This window comes from Triticum dicoccoides, chromosome 2A (assembly GCF_002162155.2).
Source record: "Triticum dicoccoides isolate Atlit2015 ecotype Zavitan chromosome 2A, WEW_v2.0, whole genome shotgun sequence".
NCBI lineage: Eukaryota > Viridiplantae > Streptophyta > Magnoliopsida > Poales > Poaceae > Triticum > Triticum dicoccoides.
Window position 1 is genome coordinate 512,351,825 of NC_041382.1, and position 12,744 is coordinate 512,364,568.

The window sequence follows — 12,744 nt, forward strand, 5'->3', positions numbered from 1 at the left end:
GCCTAGGGTTTCCAAGGGGGAGGAGTCCTACTAGTGGAAGGCACCTCCTAGGTGCCTTGGGGGGGAGGGAAACCCCCCTAGGCCGCCGCACCCCCTAGGAGATTGGATCTCCTAGGGCCGGCCACCCCCCCTTGGCACCCCTATATATAGTGGGGGAGAGGAGGGACTTCATACCTTGAGTCCTTGGCCTTTGGTTGCCTCCTTCTCCCTCCCCAACACCTCCTCAACCTCCATAGTGCTTAGCGAAGCTCTGCTGGAGTACTGCAGCTCCATCAACACCACGCCGTCGTGCTGCTGCTGGTGCCATCTCCCTCAACCTCTCCTCCCTCCCTTGCTGGATCAAGAAGGAGGAGACGTGGCTGTTCCGTACGTGTGTTGAACGCGGAGGTGCCGTCCGTTCGGTGCTAGAATCTCCGGTGATTCGAATCACGTCGTGTTCGACTACATCATCCCCGTTCTTTGAACGCTTCCGCTCGCGATCTACAAGGTACGTAGATGCATCCAATGACTCGTTGCTAGATGAACTCCTAGATGATCTTGGTGAAACGAGTAGGAAAATTTTTGTTTTCTGCAACGTTCCCCAACACTAACCACTCGGAGTGGTAAATCTCTCGGATAATCTCAGCTGCCAAAAGCCGAGCCACCTCTTCACCGATTGCCTTTCTCTTCTGTACAACGGACCATCGAAAATGTTCTTTCATTGGTTTTACTTTTGGGTCGACTCGCAAACGATGCTCAGCCAGTCCCCTGGGAACACCCAGCATGTCCGAAGGTTTCCATGCAAAGATGTCCCAGTTCTCACGGAGGAACTGGATGAGCGCTTCTTCCTATTTGGAGTCGAGTGTGGTTGAAATGTGAGTCGGAGCAGCATTGGGGTCTGTTGGGTGAATGTGAATTGACTTCGTTTCACTAGACGACTGGAATGCTGAATCTGTGCTGGCTTCTTGGCTCGCAACAAATCACTCGGATCTGCATTTTTCTGGTATTCTTGCAATTCTGCCACGGCCATCTGTGTATCGGCGATCTTTCAACCCTTCTGGAAGCACTCTTCCGCCTTCTTCCGATTACCAGTGATGGTGATCACCCCTTTGGGGCCAGGCATCTTCAATTTGAGGTACACGTAACATGGTCGAGCCATAAAACGTGCATAAGCTGGCCTGCCTATAATGGCATGATAGGCACTCTGGAAATCCACAACTTCAAATGTCAACTTTTCTTTGCGGTAATTCTTGGAATCACCGAAAACCACGTCGAGGGCAATCTGGCCGAGTGATGCAGCCTTCTTGCCTGGAATGACCCCATGGAAACTCATATTGCTTTCACCGAGTCTAGACATCGGAATGCCCATTCCCTTCAACGTCTCTGCATACAGTATGTTCATGCCACTGCCACCATCCATCAGGATCTTTGTCAGTCGAGTGCCTTTGACCACCGGGTCGACCACCAGTGCTTGCCTCCCAGGGGTGGCTATGTGCGCTGGATGATCAGACTGGTCGAATGTAATGGCAGTATGCGACCACTTCAGATAACTGGGTGTCACTGGAGCGACCATGTTCACTTCTCTGTTGATGACTTTCAATCAACTTTTGCTCTCAACGTCAGCAAAAATCACCATAGTGGAATTCATGCGGGGATAACCATCATCATCTTCTTCCTCATCCTCAGTCGTGTCTGCTTCCTTCTCCTTTTCCTTGGGCTGTTTCTCTCGGAATTGCTGGATTAGGAGTTGACACTGCCGAGTGGTGTGCTTCAGATAAATGAAATTACCCTCTTCATCTTTTTTGGTGTGGATGTGGCACGGCAGATCCAGCACGTCATTTCCATCTTGATCTTTTACTTTCTTGGGGTTCCACGGCCCTTTGGGCTTCCCCTTGAACTTTCCTTGAACCACAGCTAAGGCTTCACCAAGAGCAGCTGGCTCGGCCTTGCGCTTCTGTTTCCGACCGGAGTTTCCTCCTCCGGCTTCATGGGCGACTGCTTTGTGCTTGCCACTCCAGAGTCGTTCTTCTTCCTCACCATTGGCATACTTGGTGGCAATCTCCATCATCCGAGTCAGAGTCATATTTCCTGTCCGACCGAATTTCAGATTCAACTCCCGATACCTGACACCTTCCTTAAAGGCACAAATTGCCTGGTGATCAGACACATCCTCCACCGTGTGGTGCAGGGTGATCCATCTCTGGATATAATCCCTCAAAGTTTCATTCGGTTTCTGAACACAACACTGTAATTCTGTCAAACCTGCCGGCCATTTGCAAGTGCCTTCGAATGTTCTGACAAACACTCGGGCGAGATCTTCCCAAGTATAAATACTGCTAGGTGCCAACTGATTCAGCCATGCTCTAGCCGAGCCCTCCAACATCAGAGGAAGGTGTTTCATGGCCACTTCATCATTTCCGCCACCAATCTGGACAGCCACTCGGTAGTCTTCAAGTCAGGTGTCAGGCTTGGACTCACCAGTGAACTTACTGACTCCAGTCGCCAACCTGAAGTTAGGGGGAATCACTGCAGCCCTGATGGCTCTGCTGAAGCACTCTGGACCTGAGACATGCACCCTATTGCTGGTTTGCGGATCCCTGTCATGGCCCTCTTGGTGAGCTCTATTTCTGTCGACCAAGCTCTGAATGAGAATAGATCTCGCTTCAAAGCCTGGCTCTCTGGGGTCGACTGGAATCCCTCGCCGAGGCACGTACGACCCACTCCTTGGGGGAGGCGTGGGCACTCGGCGACGATCATCGCGATCGACTCGGTGATCATACTGCTCACGGTTCCTGTACTGATCTTGTCGATCTCCACGTCCCTCGCGCCTCGGGGGCGATCTTGGGCTGTGGGCCGACTGAACTGTGTCTGCAACCACGGATCTGCTATGGATCCTATTCTGCGACTGAGATACGGCTGTATTCTATTCTCCCGCTGGCCGGAGCAAAGCTCGGATCTGCACCAAACCTCGGCCAGCTTCTGACTGGGAAGGTTGGATCGACTCCGCTATCTGGGCAGCAGCTGCTAGATTCTGGATCGGGGTTCGATATACCTGAGTCGGAGGTGGAAAAAGCTGGCGTCGACTGGATTCAGGAGCATGTTGCTGAGCGCGATCGTCGAGTGCACGCTGGAGGTTCTCCAGTCGAGCGCGCTCAGCCAAGTTGGCCAAGCGCGCCTGCTCTAAGGCCTGGGCCTCAGGGGTTTCTCCAACTATAGGAGTATGCAGTGCATCCATGTTCCGGCGGCGAAGTTCCTCCCTCTGTTGCGAACAGAGGGGTTCGGGGCGGTCCTCTTCATGACCGCGTGACGGATTGCCGTCCCCATCACCTCCATCTTCACAGGTGAAGCCAGGAGGACCGCGTGGTCCATTGACCATCAAAACTTCTGCAGCTGGGTCACTGCTGTTGCACTCGGATGCAGTCTCTACGGAGCCAGTCGACAGGTCGAACAAGCCGTAGAGAGTTTCGTTGGGCTTGATTGTCGTGACTTGAGGGGTGGCCGACTGGCGGGCCACCGCATGCCTCACCCACCATTGAAGCCTCGACCGACCAAAACGTTTTCTCGGCGGGCCGCAGGGAGGGGGAAAGCTACTGGAGCCGACTGATACTGGGTCGACGGCTGCCGCAGGAGGACTCCACGGACGCACGCTCGAAAGTGTGTCGCCCCGTGGACGGGGAGCGCGCCGACGTCGAGTGGAGCCTCCTGAAGCCAAGCGGAGTCGTCGGCGATAAACACGAGCGCGCTTAGACGGTTCTCGCAGCCCTCAGCTAAACCTCCGCCTGAGACCATGATGAAGGGGATCGGAAAACTTGCAACTTCTCCAAAAAATCGCTAAGACACCTACCCCAAGGTGGGCGCCAACTGTCGTGGCTCTAAGACTGACAGTAGAATAGGGGGGTTAGGAATGTAGAGGCATGATCCTAGCTATGGAGGAGTTGTACACGCGAGTTTTATGAGTTCAGGCCCTTCTCGGAGGAAGTAACAGCCCTACGTCTCGGAGCCCGAAGGCGGTCGACTGGATATATGCGTGTGAATTACAAAAGGTGCAAACCCTTGTCCCAGAGGAGGGGGTGGCTTATATAGAGTGCGCCAGGACCCCAGCTCCCCTCCGTTACACAGGGTTCAATGTTCATAAAGGAGAAGCGTTACTGGTAACGTCCGGAGTAAAGTGCTATAAATGATTATTAAAGCTATGACTTAAATCCCGACCGTTGCGGAGTGAGTGGCCTCACATCTTCTGGTGGTCGAGTGGTTGTTCGCATGGTCGAGTGTCTTCAAAGCTGTCGAGTGGAACATAACTTCATGGTCGAGTGGATGATGATCTCTCTTTGACTGCTGCTGGTTCTTTTGGAGATGTCCTTGGGGAGGGTATCTTTGGACAGATCCATGACCCTACCCTAGGTGCATAGCTTCGTCACCGCCCGCGGGCACTGACCGGACACCCTCAAATATCCACAGTTGTAGCCGGACATCTCATACTAGATTCTCAAATCCATACAAAGACATGCAAACTAAAATAAACCTACTTACTACGCCGATCACCTTGCTACTCTTCATCGGAGATGTCGACTATCTCTATGCCCAAATCCGGCTGCATGGGCGGCGGCTGCAACTTCGGCTCCTCCGGCTGCTCCGCTCCAGCCTCCTCCGCCTCTATCTCCGTGTCGAGTTCAGCGAAGAGCGCGTTGGACTCCGCCTGCTCCTGCCAAGGAACACTCGGTTGGCCTCCCCATATAGGACTCATCCTGAATGGACTCCACGATGGCCTGCTGCTCCGCCATCTCCTCTGACTGGGCGACGGCAAACTCCGCTTCCGCCTGCTCCATGTTGAAGCCCGGTAGCTACTGCTCTGGCTCCCGTTGCTCCGCCTCCTCCACCTCCATCAGAGCCATCTTCTCCTCCTCCTCTTTCCCTGGCTTCTCCTCCTCCTTCCCCGGCTCCGGCGAGTCCGAAGGCAGCCCGACAGCAATGCGGGCGGCGCGCGCTGCTTGCCTCGCCCGAATCTCCTGCTGAATCTCGTAGCGGCGCTCCGGCATTAGCATGACGTAGTAGGTGATCTTGCTACGGACAATGGCGAAGTGCCAGAGCGTGGGCGGAGCGTCAGACCGTGGGCAGAGCGCCGGATCAAGAGAGAGAGGGGGTGGATGGGCTCAGACTGACGGCGCAGAGAGGGGGAAGGGGGGTGGGTTAGGATTGCAGGACGCCGGCCGGCTTAAATAGCCGAATTTGGTCTTGGGCGGCGAGCCGGAGCGGTGACACACGACGTTGAAACCATGACGATGGACGCGGCGTCCGTCGGGCCGCTGGGTTTCCGGGCGTTTCCGCGTGGGATCTCGCCATCAAATCGACGTGGCAGGCGCCCCTATATTCGCCTCATATTTCGGCTGAATATGAGGGGTGTCGGTCAGCTAGGAAGCCTGTCTGGGTCAATAAACATGACCGAACAATGACCCGGCGATCCGTCCAGGCATATAAAACGGGTTTGAGAGATCTAGTTGTAGATGCTCTTTAGAGCATCGAAGCATGTCTAACTAGCACGTTTGAAGGGTCGCCATGACGCTTGCATCACATAGTCATGGACATCAAGCTATAGTTGTTGTGGACACAAAATCAGAAATAATCGGTACTACTAGCTAGCAAGCTATCGTGCCTATCTATCCTATATGCGTTTATCCTGCAGGCTAAACTTGGCCAACTGCTCATAGTCCAGGTAGAAATAGGTCTCACAAAAAGAAAAAAGAACTTGAGAGAAGAGATATTTTGTTGGACAGAAGAGGGTTTCTTCGGAGGTTCAAGTCCCACATCTCTCATTTTCTTCTTTCGTTTTCATTTTGTTTAAGTGTATAAGTTGTTTGTAAAGATCCTGGTATTGTTGTGTAATTGCCTTTTGTTTTCTCCCAATGCAAAAGGGTTAACCAATTTAATAACTCCCAATCGATATATTTTTATTTTTGCTTTATAATATTATATTACAACTAAACGCAATGGAGTTCGACTAGTACGTCTGAAGGTGCTTTGCTCACAATATTCACGCTTAGAGCATCGAAGCATGTCTAACTAGCATGTCTTAAGGGTCGCCACGACGCTTGCATCACACTGTCATGGACATCGAGCTATAGTTGTTGTACACAAAATCAGAAATAATCGGCACTAGCTAGCAAGCTATCGTGTCTATCTGTCCTATATACGTTTATTATGCAGGCTAAACTTGGCCAGGGTAGAAATAGGTCTCACAAAAAGAAAAGGAAGAACTTGAGGGAGCAGATGTTTCTTTCTTTTTCAAAAAGGGGGATTCCCCGGCCTCTGCATCAGAACGATGCATACGGCCACATTTATAAATAAAATAGGTTCAACAAGGTCTTAAAGTCGTGAAACAAAATAAAGGCTAGCTCACGGAGAGCCTCAACGTCAAAAATAAAAAGGCCATAAAGCCACAACCGGCTGGCATAATAAAGATAGGAAAACTAATCGCCTATCCTATTACATGACTGCCATCCAAACCGGTTGAAGATATTCCGCGCTACCATCTCCCACCGGACCGATCCAGTAACCAAACGCTCCCTGACCTCCGTCGGAGTGAGTAAGGACCACATACGGATAACGCCATAGCACGGAATAAAACCTGTAAAAAATAAATAGTTGTTGTTCTGTTAAAAGCCAAATCATTTCTGCAATTCCAAATTGTCCATAACAACGCACAAACTCCTACACGAATGTGTCTAGCTGTATCGGACTCTATCCCATCAAGCCATGTTCCAAATAACGAACCGACCGAACTCAGAGGAGTAATATTAAAGGCAATTTGCACGGTGCGCCACAAAATTCTCGCCAACGGGCACTTAAAGAAGAGATGCTTAATGGTCTCGTCTCGATCACAGAAACTACACCTAGTAGATCCTGTCCAATTGCGCTTAACCAAGTTGTCCTTTTGTTAAAATGACTTGTTTATGTACAAACCACATAAACACTTTAATTTTCAAAGGAACTTTTACTTTCCAAACATGTTTGGAACTAGGAATGACACTGGAGTTAATAACATCGATGTACATCGACTTAATCGTAAATTGTCCAGACCTAGTAAGTTTCCAACACAACTAATCGGGCTGATGAGCTAGCTGAACCTCCATCAGTCTACTCACCAGATGAGGCCATGCTTCCCATCTATCACCAACAAGCACCCTCCGAAACTGTATATTAAGGGGAATGGACTGCATAATTGTTGCAACTAGCACATCACGTCGCTGAACAATACGATACAGGGTCGGGTACTGGAGCGCCAATGGTGTATCACCAAGCCAAGTATCCTCTCAGAAACGGGTATCGTTGCCATCACCGATGATAAACTTTGTTCTAGTAAAGAAGGTTGCCTTAACTCTCATAATCCCCTTCCAAAACAGCGAATCAGTTGGTCTCACTGTCACCTGTGACAAAGTCTTGGAATGCAGATACTTGTTACGGAGAATCTGCGCCCAAGTTGCGTCAGTCTCAACTGATAGCTTATACAACCACTTACTGAGCAGGCATCTGTTCTTGACCTCAAGGTTCTCAATACCTAGACCCCCTTGGTCCTTTGGTCTACAAATAATATCCCACTTGGCGAGTCGATACTTTCTCTTTAGTTCATCACTCTGCCAAAAAAATCTTGATCGGTAGAAGTCCAGCCTTTTCCTAACCCCAACTGGAACTTCAAAGAAAGATAGTAGGAACATCGGCATACTCATGAGCACCGAATTAATAAGAATCAACCGGCCTCCATAAGACATAAGTTTGTCCTTCCAGCAACTAAGTTTCTTCTCGAACCGATCTTTGATGCATTTCCACTCTCTGTTTGTTAGCTTACGATGGTGAATGGGTATACCTAGGTAAGTAAAAGGTAAAGCCCCCAATTCACATCCAAACAATTGCCTATAAGCCTCTTGTTCCTCCTTGGTTCTACCAAAGCAGAACAACTCGCTTTTATGAAAGTTGAAATCCGGTCAATTGTTCAAATAAGCATAACACCAGCTTCATATTTCTCGCTTTTGCCAAGTCGTGATCCATGAAGATGATTGTATCATCAGCGTACTGTAGAATGGACACACCCCCATCAACTAGGTTAGGCACCAAGCCACCCACCTGACCGGCCTACTTTGCCCTTCCTATGAGAATTGCCAACATGTCAACCACAATGTTGAACAAAATAGGGGACATTGGATCACCTTGCCTCAGGCCTTTGTGTGTCTGAAAACAATGACCTATATCGTCATTCACTTTAATTCCAACACTCCCTTTTTGCGTAAAGGATTCTACCCGGTGTCGCCAAACTTCATCAAAACCCTTCATGCGTAAGGCCTGTTGAAGGAAGGGCCCTTTGACTTTATCATACGCTTTCTCGAAATCCACTTTGAAAACAACCCCATCCAACTTTTTCGTGTGGATTTCATGGAGCGTTTCATGAAGGACCACAACCCCTTCAAGGATGTTCCTGTCCGGCATGAAAGCAGTTTGGGTAGGCTGCACCATAGCATGCGCGACCTGTGTGAGCCTATTAGTCCCGACCTTGGTGAAAATTTTGAAACTAACATTAAGAAGATAGATGGGCCTGAATTGCTCAATTCTCACAACCTCTGTTTTCTTAGGAAGAAGGGTTATCGTTCCAAAATTGAGCTGAAAAAGCTGAAGCTGCCCAGAGAAGAGATCATTGAACAAAGGCAACAGATCCCCTTTAATGATATGCCAACACTTTTTATAAAACTCCACTGGAAATCCATCGGGGCCCGGCGCCTTGTTATTTTTCATTTGCGAAATGGCCTCAAACACCCCTTTCTCAGAGAAAGGAGCCACAAGAATATCATTCTCCACTCCTGTGAGTTGAGGAACATCCTCAATCCTGGACTCATCCAGAGACACACGGTTCTCTTTTGGATGGCCAAACAGCTGCTTGTAATACTCTGTAATGTACAATTTTAGGTTTTCATGTCCTAAAATTGTTCCTTCATCTTGCTCAAGCTGAAAGATCCTCTTCTTTCTATGTTTACCATTAGCGATCATGTGAAAGAATTGAGTGCTCGCATCCCCCTGGACTACTCGCCGGACCTTGGCCCGCAACGCCCACTTCAACTCCTCTTCTCTAAGAAGTTCTTTCAGCCTCATCTCCGCATCAAGCTTGGCATGAAGCTCCGTGGCCGACAGCACCGTGGTTTCTGCTTTTACATCTAGGGACTGAATAAGGGAAAGGAGCCTTTCCTTTTCGACCTTATAAATCCCGCTAAGATGCTTAGCCCACCCACGCAGGAAACTCCTCAAATGCCTAATCTTATTCTGCCAATGCTGAAGCGCAGTCTTCCCTCCTGAATCCTTAGCCCACTCTCTGGCCACGAGATCAAGGAAGCCTTCTTGTTCAAACCAAACCAGCTCAAAGGAAAACGCGTTTTTGTTTCCCAGGTGGGTGACCTCACCAGAGTCCACAAATAACAGCGCGTGGTCAGAAATTCCACGGGATAAAGCCTGGACCGTTACTAGTGGGAACTTGTGTTCCCAATCGACACTAGCCAACACTCGATCCAACTTCTCATACGTTGGATTTGGCAGCGCGTTAGCCCAGGTGAATTTTCTACCCAAGAGCTCAATTTCTCTCAGGTCCAGACTTTCAATGATAGTATTGAACATGAACGACCATCTGCCGTCAAAGTTATCATTGTTCTTATCCTCACGCCTTCTAATTATATTGAAATCACCCCACCAGGATAGGAAGCTGCTCGGAGCTGCAAATCCGAACGAGATCAGCCAAGAACTCGGACTTGAGTTCGGGCTGTGCGGCACCATATACCGCAACCAGAGCCCAATTAAACCCATCTTCCTTCGAACGCACCCGAAACTTGACTGCAAAGTCACCCATAACCACACTTCGAACCTCTAGCGCTTCGCATCTAACGCCGAGTAAGATTCCACCCGATCTCCCTCTCGGTGGTAGGCAATGCCAATCAAAATCAATACCTCCCGACAAAGTATTTAGAAATTGTGGCGCAAAATTATCTCTACCAGTCTCTGATAGAGCAATAAAATCTAAACGATGCTCGATAGACGCCTCAGCAAGAAATCTTCTTTTAGCCAAGTCCTTTAGACCTCTGCTATTCCAAATCCTTGGACAGAAGAAGATCTCTCGGAGGTGCCTATAAGGGTAAGATGGGTGTGTGTGCGTTCATAGAGTTGGGTGTATACTTGTGTATTTGAGAAACTTTTACTGTAACTGCATTGTGACCAAAACATGTCCAGACACAATTGATTAATTATTGATAGCTACAGGCATCGACAAGCGAGCCGATAATGAATTACTTGGGGACAAGCAGATCCATGAGATCGGCGGTGACATCACAATGCTCTGTCATCTGCCGATCTATGCCGGCCACGGGGGACTTCTTGTTGATCCTCTTGAACGCGTTCTCACATGCATCGTCGGCGCCTTTCGCGAGTGACACAACCTTTGAGGCACCGACATAGTCCGCATACTCGAAGGCAACATGAGCTTGTAGGTTGAGGTCATTGTCTGCGCCAAGATAAGCATTGTGGCAAACAAGTAGCGCATCCCCCTACGGTGTGCCCTCTTTTTCGTCGGCCAACTCAGCGATGACCCTATCGTTATTGTAGACGGTGGAGATTGCGATCTCCAGTGCGATGCTGGTGAGGTCATGCTCGGTGGTGGCATAGGCACTCTTTGGATCAGTGCTCAGCATAGCGAAGCAGACTACAACATTATTTGTCTTCTTACATGTGCGGAAAATAAAGTCGGCGTCAACATGGGCGGTGGGTAGGGTGTCGAAGGACATGGCGGCAAGAACAATGAGAGCCATAGCTGTGGATGTTGTGGCGCTGGTCATTGTTGTTTGCACTTTGCACCTAGCTAGACGTTTTTGCGTTGGTGTAGTACACGGCGACTCTTCTTTTATACTCCACTAGTAAATGGATACGTGCAATGCACGTCGATATCATGTAGGATATTAATCAAGAGTTACTCCCTCTCTCTCAGTTTACGAGGCGTGCGCGTATCTCTAGGTCGTCAATTTGACCACCTAATACAAGTCATATATTATAAAAAATATATCAATATAAATTTCAGATGTTCTATTTTTAAACGGTATAATTTTTGTGTTATATAGTTTATATTAGAGTGATAAAATTGACAACCTACGTATACGCGCAAGACTTGTAAACTGAAACGGAGGGAGTACAAAAAGGTAAGATATTAATTGCATGATGACATTAGGGAGGATACTATTTTTTAGAAAGGTAGACATTAATTGCACATTAATTATGTGATTAGTGCTGACATTAATATTTGATATGAAATTTAAGCCTGCTAAACATGTTGAGCGCTCATCATTGGAGCAATTTAGGTCCTTGAATGCACATGGTTTGATGACCGAGATTAGTTGGACTCCTTTGAGTCTTTTTATACATGTACAGATATAGATATAAGACATCACATTAGTTGGACCCCTTTGAGTCTTTTTATACAGGTATAGATATAGATGTAAGACATCATGCAAGAGAAAATCTGCCTTACCTATGCTCTATATATCTCTTACTATATTGTGTAATAGCAAATGTAATAAAAATGAAAGGTCGAAGTAGTAAAGTAGTACTCGTTTGGCCAACGACAAAAAAACCGAGAGCAAGGTAGCCTAGTAACTGCACCCATTCTTTAAAAAAAGCAGTAACTGCACAACACCATTAATTTGGGCATTAATCTCCATAGTTATTTGCTCATACATCCCTTCCGCATGCCACTTATTGTAAGTGTGGAGGTAGTGGTTGATAAGGCATTCTTATCTTAAGTATGCCATGTAATCTAGAAAAAAAATCATGTATAATGGGTTATCTCTTAGCCTTACTAAATGACCCATTGCGTCAATTGGCATAGAGACCAACTCCAACCTGCAAGTTAAGCGAACTATATGATAATAGATAAGCCACAAGTATAGGGGATCGTTAGTAGCCTTCTTCGATAAATAAAAGTGTCGAACCCAACAGGAAGCTAAAGCTAGAACAAATATTCCCTCAAGTTCTATCGACCACCGATACAACTCTACGCACGCTTAACGTTTGCTTTACTTAGAACAAGAATAAAACTAGAAGTACTTTGTAAGTGTGGATATGTTTGTAAGATAATAATGAACGTAAAAAATAAAAGTTAGGTGTTGTTTTAATAAAAGTACAATTTAATAAAGAGAGTGTGTAAAAATGGTGATAGAATTTGCGGAATTGTCCCTAGGCAATCGATAACTAGACCGGTAATCATTCTTGCAATTTTATATGAGTGAGAGACATGAGCTAACATACTTTCTCTATTTCGATCATATGCACTTATGATTGGAACTCTAGAAAATATCCGCAACTACTAAAGATCATTAAAGTAAAACCCAACCATGGCATTAAGTATCAAGTCTTCTTTACTCCCATACGCCATAACTCCCAAACTCGAGTCTGTGCTTTTGTCACTCACGCCACCCACTACAAGAGAACCATGAACATATTGCAACACCCTACAGCGGGGACCCCTCACATTTGCATGAGATGGATGACACCGTAGGACAACACCATAATAAAATATACACTCATACCAACCAAGATCACGATTAACCCATAGGACAAAATAGATATACTCAAACATCATAGGATGGCAACATAGTATTGGATAATAATATGAAGCATAAAACACCATGTTCAAGTAGAGGGTACAACGGGTTGCGGGAGAGTGGACCACTGAATATAGATGAGGGGAGGTGA

At 47.6% G+C, this 12,744-nt stretch overlaps 1 pseudogene; it reads right to left on the reverse strand.

The window, feature by feature from the left end:
- Nucleotides 1-10,289: 10,289 nt before the first annotated feature.
- Nucleotides 10,290-10,835, reverse strand: LOC119357910 (annotated as a pseudogene).
- Between the last annotated feature and the right edge of the window lie 1,909 nt (nt 10,836-12,744).